This window comes from Canis lupus, chromosome 17 (assembly GCF_011100685.1).
Source record: "Canis lupus familiaris isolate Mischka breed German Shepherd chromosome 17, alternate assembly UU_Cfam_GSD_1.0, whole genome shotgun sequence".
In the NCBI taxonomy this organism is placed as follows: domain Eukaryota; kingdom Metazoa; phylum Chordata; class Mammalia; order Carnivora; family Canidae; genus Canis; species Canis lupus.
The window spans coordinates 56,988,348-57,000,834 of record NC_049238.1 but is presented as its reverse complement, the minus strand read 5'-3'; the positions used below and the strand labels follow the sequence as shown (position 1 = coordinate 57,000,834).

Here is a 12,487-nt window from a genome sequence, read left to right as displayed (position 1 = left end):
AATCGCATATGCCCTCACATCTCCAGACACGCTGAGCTGATGATCACTGGATGATCCCATTTTCCTCCTTGTCCTAATACTATATCAATTTAGGGGTCCTGGTTCAGGTACTAACCAAGAACCCTACTGTAATTTTGGCCAACCAAGCTGCTTAATTTTTTTTTAAATCTGTTTTAATGGATCAACATATCCTATGCTGTCTGTGTCACAGAGCTATTGTGTAGATATAATTTTAAAAATGAATGTGAAAACATTTAAGTGGTCTATGAGGGTGAGGTACTATGATTACTATGAGAAAATAATGATATTTCCTTATTAATAGGCTCTAGGTATTGCATGGATATCCATTTAATTCTAAAAGGATCCTTGAAGTAGGTTTTATTCTTTTTATTTTACATATGAAGAAAACGAAAAGAGTAGGTGATTTGCTCAAGGCCATGTGGCTAGACCTTGAACCCAGGCTGTCTGAACACAGAACTCATGCACTAAATAATGTCCTCTACTTCCTGTTCATGTGGATCAGAAAGAGCTTGTCCCAGATTAGCACATTCTCCATCCATGAGCAATTTACATAGGAAGCCAGTTTATGGGGTTATTGCTTTGAGAGATGGAATGAAATCATTAAGAAGACCTTAATAAGGGGTGCCTGGGTGGCTCAGTGGTTGAATGTCTGTGTTTGACTCAGGTCTCAATCCTGGGGTCCTGGAATCAAATCCTGCATCAGGCTCTCTGTGGGGAGTCTGCTTCTCCTTCTGCCTGTGTCTCTGCCTCTCTGTGTCTTTCATGGATAAATAAATAAAATCTTAAAAAAAAAAAAAAGAAGAAGAAGAAGACCTACTTCAGAAGGTCTCACTCTTAGGTTACTCTGCTCTACTATTACTATTAGTGTGACTCTCCAATTTTTGTCTCTCGTGCCCTCCCTGCCCCTTCTGTGAGAAGGCTCCTTATTGTCATTTTAATCTATTATACCCCACTACTTCCTTACAGCTCTTTGTTCCCGCTAACTACTGTACACACACACACACACACACACACACACACACACACACACACCAGAACTTGAGTTGCCAGATTTACCAAATAAAAATACAGGATGCCCAGTTAAATTTCAATTACATACAAATAATGATTATTTTAAAATATAAGTATGTCCCACATGTTGCATAGGACATACTAATACTAAAAAATTATTCATTGTTTATGGGAAATTCATAATTAGTGGAGTGTCCTTTACTTTATCTGACAAGTCAAGTCTACCCAGAAACCAGCTTTCAAGTCCATCAGCATAGAGAAAAGCAGGGCACCAGATGAGACATAGGAAGAGACCACAGAACACAGAAGTCTTTGTCCTAGGAGCATTCTCAGTCTAGCTGAAAATACAGAAATCTCAAAAGACAGCTCTGAGACTCTTCTCTTGAGTCTTAAACCAGCAAGTCATGCTGAACCCCTTCCTCACCAGTGGCCTGACATCTACTTGTTCGCCTTCCCATCCATCTCTCCATTTCATATTCTCTCAGGTACTTTCACTTCCCTCCATCTCCAATTTGGTCCATTTTCTCAATAATCTGCATGTGAGGGACTGCAACAACCTCCTAATTTGGCTTCCTGTTTCCATTCTTGCTGCTGAATATCCTCTACCACACGGATACCAGAGCAGTCTCTGCATTCTTTCAAAATACCCTGTTTCCTCTGATGGACATAGTAATTCATGTTCATTGTAGTAGTATCAGAAAACTCCACAGGAACAAAGAAAAACATTCCAATCTTCCCTGGTTATTTTTCCACTCAAAATTTGTACCCGTTTCTCATTTTCTATACAATAAGATCCAAACTCCAAGATTGAGTAGTCCCAGATCCAAACTCCAAGATTGAGTAGTCCCAGACTACTGGCCTCACCTGACTCTTCTGACTCTTCCTGACACAATCTAGCTTGTACTCCAAACTCAAGCCATACAACAATCTTCTAGTTCCCTATGAGAGGAGCCATGCTCTTTGTCCAGGTCTTTGCAAAGCCTCTGTCTTCTTCCTTAACTGGCTTCTACTCTGCACTGGCAAACTCCTATTTGTACTTGAGAACGCATGTTACTTCCTTGACCTTTGCTTCCCAAGGCAGTCTTAGAAATAACCTCCTTAGTGATTCTATAGTCATCTATGATTTCATCTATGCTTTCACATTTCTTATAAATATCTTTCTTGTGGATTTCTTTAAAATAATGTGTTGAAATTACTTACTTATATATTTATCATTCCATGTAAGCTATGGGGTCCTTCAAAGTGGAAACCACATATCTCTGATGCCCAGCAAAGTGCCTGACAAAATTAGAAGTTCAATAAAATACTTGTTAATCATTAAACTATTTAATTAATGGAGCACATTCCTTTCCCACATGCTTCATGCATCCCACTGATGGCCTCATACAAATTGTTCTACCAATTAAACGCTGATTTAAATGCTGTTATTACTTGACACTCGCCAATCCAAATAGATTATAAATGTTTGTAATCCTCCACAGTGGCTATTTCAGGGGTAGGCACAGATATTTGTTGAAAGACTGAAATATCTTCCCACAGACCTACTAGAGGGTGCAGCTCACAGTAAATGGTGGAAGGTCCCAGTGAGAGATTAGGCGTCTGGGTTCCAGGCTCTGCTTTTTCAAGCTGTATAAATTACCATGGCTCACCGCATCTTAGTGTCCTTCCTTGCCTAAAAAGTGTGGAAGTGGGTCCAGGTGATTTCCTCGTCTTCTTCCTACTAATCTTTAAAGGGAAATGAGGGACATCTGGGTGGCTAAGTGGTTAGGTATCTGCCTTTGGCTCAGGTCATGATCCCAGGGTCCCAGGATCGAATCCCACAGCGGGCTCCCCGCAGGAGCCTGCTTCTCCCTCTGTCTGTGTCTCTGCTTCTCTCTGTGTGTCTCTCATGAATAAATAAATAAAATATTTAAAAAATAAATAAAGGGCAATGTGTGACTTGAATGTGTTAGCTATGATGACAAACATTCATTAACTAAGTGCTGTAAATGAGTACTTTCATTGGATCCCTCAGAACATCTATGGATGACTACTGTTATCCCTGTTTTATAAGTGATGAAGTTAGCATAGAAGTTGAATGCCTTTCTCAGTTACTCAGTGAGTGACAGGGTGTGTACTCAGTGAATTTGGTTGCAATCCTGGGTTCCTGCACAAATCATCTCTAAAGTTTCATTTCACCTTGGCATAGCCAGATCTCCATAACATAGTTACCAGCCTCCATAACCCTGTATTAGGCACTTAAGGCATCTAGGACCTGGTCTGCTGCAAGGGAGTTTCAGAGGTGACGTCACCAGAGTACAGTGAGAGGGACTTGGACCCAAAAACCACAAAACCTGAAGATGAGCCCTGGCTCTGTGTTGCACCAGCTGTGGGAATCTGGGCTCCTAAACGCAGTGGGTCTCAGTATTCTCCTCTTTGAAATGGTGACAAACCCAGTCCAGCCTCCTCCTCCTAACAGTCAGCACTGTTCTGAGGATCAAAAGAACAAGAGTACGTGAGAGTGCTTTGTAAATTGTAAAGTGCCATACAAATATGAGTTATTATTATTTCCAGCTGGGGTTGTCTGGGACTACTTCAATGCGGGCATTATAAATGATTGATAAGACTTTATGTGGTATTTGTGCTTTAAGGGGAAACAAGTCTTAAGTCAAATGACTGAAACTCTGGTATGGAATGTTGGTTGCAGGGCCCTAGACAGAGGGATTTGGGCAAGTGAATGGAGGGGGGGGGGAAGCAGTTGGGCCCAAATCCAAAATACCACTCTTAAGCTAAAACTAAGTCTCTAAGTTAAAGCTAAACTTAGATTCCAGGGTTAAGAATTGCTACTAAACGTTGATTATTACTTACTTATTCACTGGACAGGTCAAACAAAGTAATAATATCAGCAAATACTTATTCAAGTGCTTACCTCATATCAGGCATCATTCTAAGTTTTTATACATACATATTTTAATTATTAAATCAATCCAGTGAGATGAATATCTCTGGGGGAAATATGACTATCCTTCTTTTATGAATGAGGTTAATAATGCTCAAAGAAGATAAGAAGCTCTTCTAGGGTCACATAACTAGGAAGTGGTGGACCTCAGATTTAAACTCAGTAATTCTGACCCCACAGCCAGAAGGAACAGGAAGTGATAGAAGAAGGGAGGGAGAAAAAGAAAGAAAGAAGTCTGGATACTGAGTACTCCTTCAGTAAATTATTCTGACACCTGGGGAAGGCAATTAGACAGAGATCCAGAACCAAATAATTTCCAAATGAAACATGTGCTCAGGGAGTCAGAGGAAGATCTTTGGGCCTATCCTTGCCATAGGCACAGTATGTCCATCTTCACCTCTATGGACTACAACGGAGCCACTATCACTGTGAGGAAAATGTAAACCAGGTGCTATAGAAGCACAGAGGAAGGGTGACAGTGAAGCCTGGGAAAGTCTTCTGGCAGAGGTGATGTCTTGGTGAATCTTTAAGACTTCAGAGGATCCAGCCAGACACAGATTTGGGAAAGGAAGCATGAAACCACATAGCATGGGTGGAGCTCCAGGTAAGTAGGTAGGATTACAAATACAAGGCAATGTGGGAGAAGTAAGATGGAAGGCTAGAGATTAGGTGGGTCTAGGTCATTTGTGCCAGGAAACTTCTGACAAACCAAGAAGCTCAGACTTTATTTTTCAGGTGAAGGAGAGCCATACATGGTTTCAAGCAGAGTTAGGCCTATGATTTAGATATTCTTGCTGGGCAGAGGGCAGAGCAGTTGATGGGGAGACGGTCAGGTCACTACTCCAAGTAAGAGAGTATGAGTACAATAACTAGGAAAGTAATAATAGAGCTACAAAAAGACTGAAATGATACTTAGGAGGTGTTTTTCAAAGCATTTGGTGACTGGATTGAGGTGGAGTGGCCAGCACTGACGGAGATCTCTGTTGACACCTGTGTCTTGACTTAATGGCTAGAGAGACATGGAGCCACTAACAAAGGTTTGGAGGGCTGAAGAGGAGAGATACTGAGAGCTGGGTTTGTCTGGCAGCATATTGGAAAAAAATAAATGCAAAACTTTGGGAAGTAGGGCTACAGATAGCCATTTGATTTCTTAAATTTATTGACTACTGTAGGTCAACATTAGGCTAGGTGCTAGACTTGGAAGTCAGGATAGGACAGGTTATATTGCTGTAACAAATAACCCCCAAATCCTAAGACAAAAAAGTTTATTTCTCACACATCAAATATGTGCTGTTCAGTGGCTCTGAGGTTCCACATCTTCATCCACATGGACCCAGGTTGACATGTTGAAGCATCCCGTAACTTCAGCATCTAAGAATGGAAGTCCTCCTCAGTCACATGAGCAAGAGAAGAGAGAGACTAAAGAATCATATGTGGGTCTTTTATCCCCTTAGCTGGAAATGACATACATCCCATCTGCTTGCATTTCATTGCCAGACTTGGCTTTATAGGCCTACCCAACACCACGGGCTGGGAAATACAGAGGAGCTAATGTTATTCATGGTAAGCATTAGTGGCTCTGCTGCATAAGGCATCAGAATTTAGGAAGGGAGTACATCTAGGAGAGAAAGGATGGAATCGATTAAGGTAGAGACCATAGAGTGAACGGAGAATGGTGAATGATAGAACCTTCTAGAAGTGACAGGTGATGGAGGAGGGGAGTCCGAGGAAGAGACTGAGAAGTGACATTGAAAAAGGTAAGAACTAGGAGCCAATAACATTATTCAAGTCAAGGAAGTATATGGATAAGTCTGTGAGGAGGTCCAGGGAGGCAAATGTGGATAAAGACTGACATTTTTACTATATTTGGCAATCAAGAGGGATCTGGAGAACATTTCAGTAGATGTGTTTCTGTGAAGTGAGTATTTCTCCAGATTTGTTGTAGAAAACCCAGTAACTGAGGCCACAGGCCTGAAAGTCATGTTCTGAAAGTAATGGTGGCGATTCAGTTAGGGAGCCCCTCTTTAGCTCACAACATTATTTAAAATGCTTAATAAACTTTCAACTGCTGATTATTTAGTTGGGTAAGATAAGCCCTGTTAAAGTACAGACCAAGACTTGTGAAAGTACAGACCAGGGTAACTGCAAGCTGTGTAAAGTGTCAAACGAAAAAAGATGTTGACCTCTTATTTACTAATATCCTTGTGTTGTGGCAATGTCAGAACTTGAGAAGTTCATCCAAAGTGCGGTTATTGCTAACTAATAATATTCCTTGGATTGCATTGGGAACTCACTTTTGTGGTTTCCTACTGCTCCAGGAGAAGAGAGTGTCATTTTTTCTTTTTTTGCTCGAGAAAACTGAGCTAAGAAATGAAATGAATAGTCGATGATATTTTAACCATACAGCTGTTGAGTGGTTCTGGGGAAAAGGAACATGGAAGAGACATTTGTTGAGTACCTGTTACCTGGTAGGTGATTCTAATACGTAATTTTTCTTAATCTTCATAACCATGTAGCAAAAGGGATCTCTTTTCTCCTCATTTTATGGAAGTGGCAAAATCTGATAGAAGGCCTCGGTGTTCAGATTGTAGGGGCTCCATTTCATTTGCTACCAGCGAAGTGGACTCTGAAAGTGAGCTCCATGTCTGCTTCTCCCAGGATTGCTGTGAATTTCTCAGCCCCCATCAGTCCAAAGCCGCTAGGAGGCAGATGAAAGGCGTCATGGACCTGTGGACTGCCGCTATGCCTTCAGAGGGACTGACTTCCAGCTTTTAGCCACATGCATGAAAGAGGCTGTTTCCATCTGCTGACCTGTCAGGCTGCCCTTCTCTTGGGCTTCTTTCCTCCCTCCTTGGAGTTTCTTCAATAAAACATTTCACTCCCTTGAAAAGCATCTCCCCTGAGTGGCATGGGGAGGGCCCAATATGGTTCCATTTAGCTCTCCTGGGATGAGAAGGAGGCATCCTCGCCTTCACATAACTTTCCCAGCAAGTGGTATTTCTGTTTCCTCTCCCTCAAAAACTATGAACAAATAAATTCTGGTTAACACAGCATCCCAGCTCACAGATCTCCCAAATCCCATTCTACATTTTCTGCTGCACCATGCGTCTCAGGATCCTTAGATCCCAGATTCCCAGAGAACTGAAGACAGAAGTGACTGTGGAGCCGCCTTCTGGTCATGCTGTGAACTTCATCTTTCTTAGCAGCAGTTCAGGGAGGAAAATGTTGGGGTCTTTCTCTGCACCTCCTCTTCCCACCCTGAGAGAAGAGTCAACTCCTCCCAGGGTCCCCTGGAGTGCACAGACATAATTGACAAGCCCGTGTGTGAGGAAAGATTATCAGATTTTCAAATGGTATAAAAGAGAAGTTGTCTTCTGGCTGGACTCCCCTTTTCACATCTTCCCTCCCCACTCCACTGCCTGGTACTGGGTCCTCTCCCAGGACCTGTTTTGCTCTTCTAGGCTGTTCCTTAACTCCACAAAAGTACTGATGAGAATCACCTGGACGGTTCGAGAAAACAGAGATGGTTGAGCCCATCCTCAGAGTTTCTGATTTGTATTTCACTGAGAATTGGCATCTTGTCTCAAAACTGGACGCAAATTTGAGTCATTGTTAAAAAAAAAAAGAAAAAGCATAGTGTGAGGGGCCTGGGTGGCTTGGTCAGTTAACTGTCCGACTCTTGGTTTTGGTTCAGGTCACAATCTCACGGTTGCAATATTAAGCCCTGCATTGGGCCCCCACTCTCAGCAGGAAGTCTACTTGAGAGTCTCTCTCTCCTTCCTCTGCTCCTCCCCAACTCTCACATGCATGCGTGCTCTCTCATTTCCTCTCCCTCTAGAATAAATCTTAAAAAAAAACCCACAAAAACATAGTGTGTATGTGTGTTGGAGGTGATTCTGCAGACAAGTTACCACATTGGTAATTTGTAAGAACACCTCCTTCCCCAGAGGGATTCTGAAGAGCAATCAGGCTGAAGCGCTCTGTAAATTGGGACCAGGTCTTTAACTCCCAGAGGTTTTTAGATCCCTATAGTGGAATTTGAGAAACTTCCCCCCCTAACCTGTCTAGACCTTAAGAAATACATTCCTAAAGTTAAAATTTCAGGCACGTGTGCAGAGTTGGGGACAGAGCTGGGTATTTTATCCAAAGAAGTCAACCTCCCTGGTATCCCTCATATTCTGCTGCCTTAAGCTGGAGTGGGTGACCCTCATGGAACCCTAAAGACACTCAAATTCTAGCTCTGCCCCTTAACACTATGTGACCTGGGCAAGCTATTTAACTTTTCTAAACCTCAGTTTTCACATCTGTGAAATGGAGACAATAAGTACACCTATTACATAAAGTTATTATGAGGAATAAATGAAACAATCCAGGCTCTCACATATGTAATTCTACTAAAGACAAATGCTGTATTACCATTATGGTTATTATCACCAGCACTCATTTTATAACTCTTTGAATCAGCTATGGGGGAGCTAGTGGATTCTTGCCCTGACTCCAAGCCTGAGGGGACCCTCCTCTGAGTTTTAAGATATGTAGTCTTGGTGCCTACGAACCTTTCCAATTTTAATTTCAATTCCATAATTTGCTACTAGTCTGTGATCCATCCCAACCATGATCCTTGCCAGAATATCCATCACAGTCCACAAACTCTACCTGTTCAAACCTAACACATGATCTTGGCCCATAATCTGCCCTCACATCCTGTTGGACGTCTCTGTAGGAATGGCACCCCCCACTCAATTGCCTAAGCTAAAATGCTGGGACTCATTCTAGTCTCCTGCGTCTTGTTCCCTGCCCACCGCCCCTAACAAAAAGCCAACTAACCAACCAACCAAACAAACAAATAATCACTTACTAGGTTCTTTCTATTAACTTTTAAATCAATCTTATGTGCATCTCCTCTACTGCTACCCCCAGTCAGGCTCTCACATCAGGACTATTTTAATTGTCTCTATTACTAATTCTTCTTTTCTCCCTCTCTGTCTCTCTCACTAATTCTTAGTTCTCTTATCCCATGCACCATGTTACTACTGGGGAGACACAAATATAATCATGCTGGTCCCTGCTCAGAACTCTCCAGTGGTTTTCTATCATCTCTCAGGTTGAACTGAGCTTGCAATACAGATACCTACAAGCAACACAAACTCATGGCAAGGACTGTTGGTAAAACAACATGCAATCAGTGGTTTGTACTGTGAACTTTTTAAAACTCTGAGCAAACCAAACAAAATATCTCTTAGTTATGAAGTCCTCAGGCCACCAGTCTGAACCACTCCTCTTCTACCATGTAAATTCTAATTTCTTTGATATACCCTCAAGGCCTTTCCTGACGTGGATCTTGTTACCCATCTAACCTGGTCCCAGCTGCTCTCTCCTTGCACTTTATGCATGAGTAACTCTGAATTATTTGTAGCTTCCTGAATAGGTCATGTGCTCTTGCACCTCATGTTCTCGCTCATGCTATGCCCTATACATAGAATGCTCTTCTTCTTGATATCCTGGCTAAGTCTAGTTTATATTTGACCATTCAGTTCAAAGGCTAGCTATACAACTTCCCCTAGATTGAATACTTCTCCTTCTCTTACTCCTAATCTAACAATGACCATAGTGCACTGAAATTATTTATTTGCTTATCTATTTTCTCCACTACTCTCATAAACTTTTTAAATTTGGGGGCTGTCTTTTCATTTTAGTACCCCAGCTTTTAGCATGGTGTCTGGCATATAGTCTAATGAACACACATATGGAAGAATGGCATTAACTAGGATTTCAAGTGCTTTCTGAATTTTAGGCACTGACCTAAGCACTTTAAATGCATTATTTGAAAAAAAAAATAAATGTATTATTTGTTTTAATCTCTGTACTGAATGTACCAAAGATAAGAGGAAAGAGGCAAATCTAGGAAGGGTCCCCATGTAACATATGCATGGACTGTTCCTGAGATCTCCATGCTCAGCTGAAAGTGATAAAAATGTTGTTAAAAATGACTAAGGTTAAAAAAAAAAAATGACTAAGGTTTGCGGATCCCTGGGTGGCTCAGCGGTTTAGCTCCTGCCTTCGGCCCAGGGCATGATCCTGGAGGCCCAGGATCCAGTCCCATGTCGGGCTTCCTGCATGGAGCCTGCTTCTCCCTCTGCCTGTATCTCTGCCTCTCTCTCTCTCTCTCTCTCTGTCTCTCATGAATAAATAAATAAAATCTTTTTAAAAAATGACTAAGGTTTGAGCATCAGGGATGCTCTCTCCTACTATATTGTAATGCTTTTTTTGTATTCCTATAAGATAAGGAAGTCCTTGAGGACAAATACTGCAATCGCTGTCTCAGAATTCTCTGCACATGATATAATGCCTGGCACATAGTGGGACCTATGGAAATGTTAGGTAAATGAATGGACTGTCTCATGGATTTCTTACTACGCGAGTTTGGGAAGCTCTGAAATCCTTGCTACAGATCCCTGGCAAGCTCAGTAGTTTCTCCAACTTTTTCCTTCAGAAATGTGCTTGGTATCTTGAATATATAGGTTATGCATATTTGACTATAATCATATGCTGTCTGTGAGATAAAGGGAAAAAGAGCAAGATTGGGTAGAAAAATGTAACATAAAAGATAAGAAGGGGTGCCTGGGCGGCTTAGTTGGTTAAGTGAATGACTCTTCATTTCGGCTCAGATCGTGATCTTAGGGTCATGAAATCTAGCCCCAAGTCAGGCTCCTCACTGGACATGGATGGAGCCTGCTTAGGATTCTCTCTGTCTCTCTCCCTCTGCTCCTCCCCCCTCTAAAAAAATTATGGAAAGTAAAGTAACAGATAGTAATAAGGAAATTAAAAAAAAAAACATTTGTAGCTATCACTACATGATTTGAATATAAATCCTGAACACATTTGCCTTGTCAAAAAAATATACCTGCAATTAAGCTATATGGCCACCAGATGTCAGTAAAGTAATAACATGTCTCATCAAGATTTCTGAAACCCTGGAAACAGACTGCAGCTTTAGGCTCAATCTCCTTCATAATTTATAATTATGAAGCTCCCTTGTTACACTGATGGAAAACAGATTTTATTAAAATAGATAACATCAAGGAAACAAAGTAAAAGCCAAAACATATAATACTTTTAAGGAAAACGTCAAAGTATCAAATTCTTCAACCATCTAAATATATTTCTTGACTATTGTATGATAGCTAAAATTCTTAGCTCAAATTTCAACTGTTATAGTCCTTTTGACAATTTCAAACATTAGATAGAGATGTTAAGTTTGGTTCACTCACCTATTCAAAGTATTATCAATTTCTTTCTTCCCACTTATCCTGCCCACCCCCAACACACCCTTCACTCCATACACATAGCCACCTGTCACTCAGAGTTAGCAGAAGGAACTTCTGTGCAGGACACAATAAATGAATGCTACTTCTATCGCTGATTCTCATATATTCCCAGTGAATCTCTTTTAAGTATCTGTAAATTTCATCTTCTTTACATGGGGAAAATAAGTTCCCTCTCGTCCCTCCTCTATCTCAATTATGTTATACCAATATCTTCATGTTTTCATTTTTTGAAGCTATATAGTGCTGTATTTTATTCATAAGCTCTAGTTCAATGATTGGTTTTATTTTTTTTTAAGTTTTATTTATTCATGAGAGACAGAGAGAGGCAGAGATATAGGCAGAGGGAGAAGCAGGCTCCCTGTGGGGAGCCTGATGTGGGACTTGATCCCAAGACCTCGGGATCATGGGCTGAGCCAAAGGCAGATGCTCAACCACCAAGCCACCCAGGTGCCCAAGGATTGGCTTTATTAATCCCCCTGAAGCTGACAGTGAGGTGGTGGCCAGGTGTTGACCTCTGTTCCAGAAATCAATTTGAATCCTGGTTCTATCTCTTCTTTCTGCCTTTAGGAAAGGTTGTGTTTTTTTTGTTTGTTTGTTTTTTGTTTTGTTTTGTTTTGGAGTCTTAGGCAGTTTTGCCTTTGGGAAAGGTTAAGTGTGTCCTTCAGAATAGGAAAGGTTATGCTGCAGAACAAGCAGTTCCATATTTCAATGGCTTAAAACAAGCATATTTCTCACTCATGTTGCATGTCCAAATCAGGTTAGCAGAAAACATCTGCTTAATCTAGCCACTCAGGAATGCATGTTGGTGGAGTCTCCTTCATATGCGCAGAGTAAGGTGTTTCAAAGTAATCCATAGTCATCTTAGTTAGTAACAAGCAGAGCCAGACGGTCTTCTCAATTAAATCCGCTGGTCCACCTCACATTTGCTCTCAACCCATGGTCCAGAGCTAATCATATAGACATGACTAACCTTAACAGTGTGGGGAAGTGCAGTCCTCCATGTGTCCCAAAAGAGAGGGGAACTAACTACGTCAATAGTAGAAATACCTGCATGGTCTGCCTTAAATCTCTAAATATTTAGTGCTGATTTCTTAATACATGAAGAACATACCCATCCCCTTTCTAATGAGACAACCTAGATACTTCATCAAGTGGGACATTAAACTCAAAATCTATGGTCTCTGAACAG

At 41.3% G+C, this 12,487-nt stretch overlaps 1 long non-coding RNA gene across 7 annotated transcripts in view; it reads left to right on the top strand.

The window, feature by feature from the left end:
• The window catches only part of LOC111090690, a 119,283-nt gene that overhangs the window by 80,184 nt on the left and 26,612 nt on the right, over positions 1-12,487 (top strand). The window contains exon 6 of one of the 7 annotated variants that reach the window (XR_005372672.1): positions 6,629-7,023. The exons of 5 other annotated variants lie outside the window; for them this stretch is intronic. This is a non-coding gene — a long non-coding RNA (uncharacterized LOC111090690). Of the gene's footprint in view, positions 1-6,554; positions 7,024-12,487 lie in introns of those variants that run through there. One more of the 7 variants, XR_005372669.1, reaches the window with a different exon arrangement.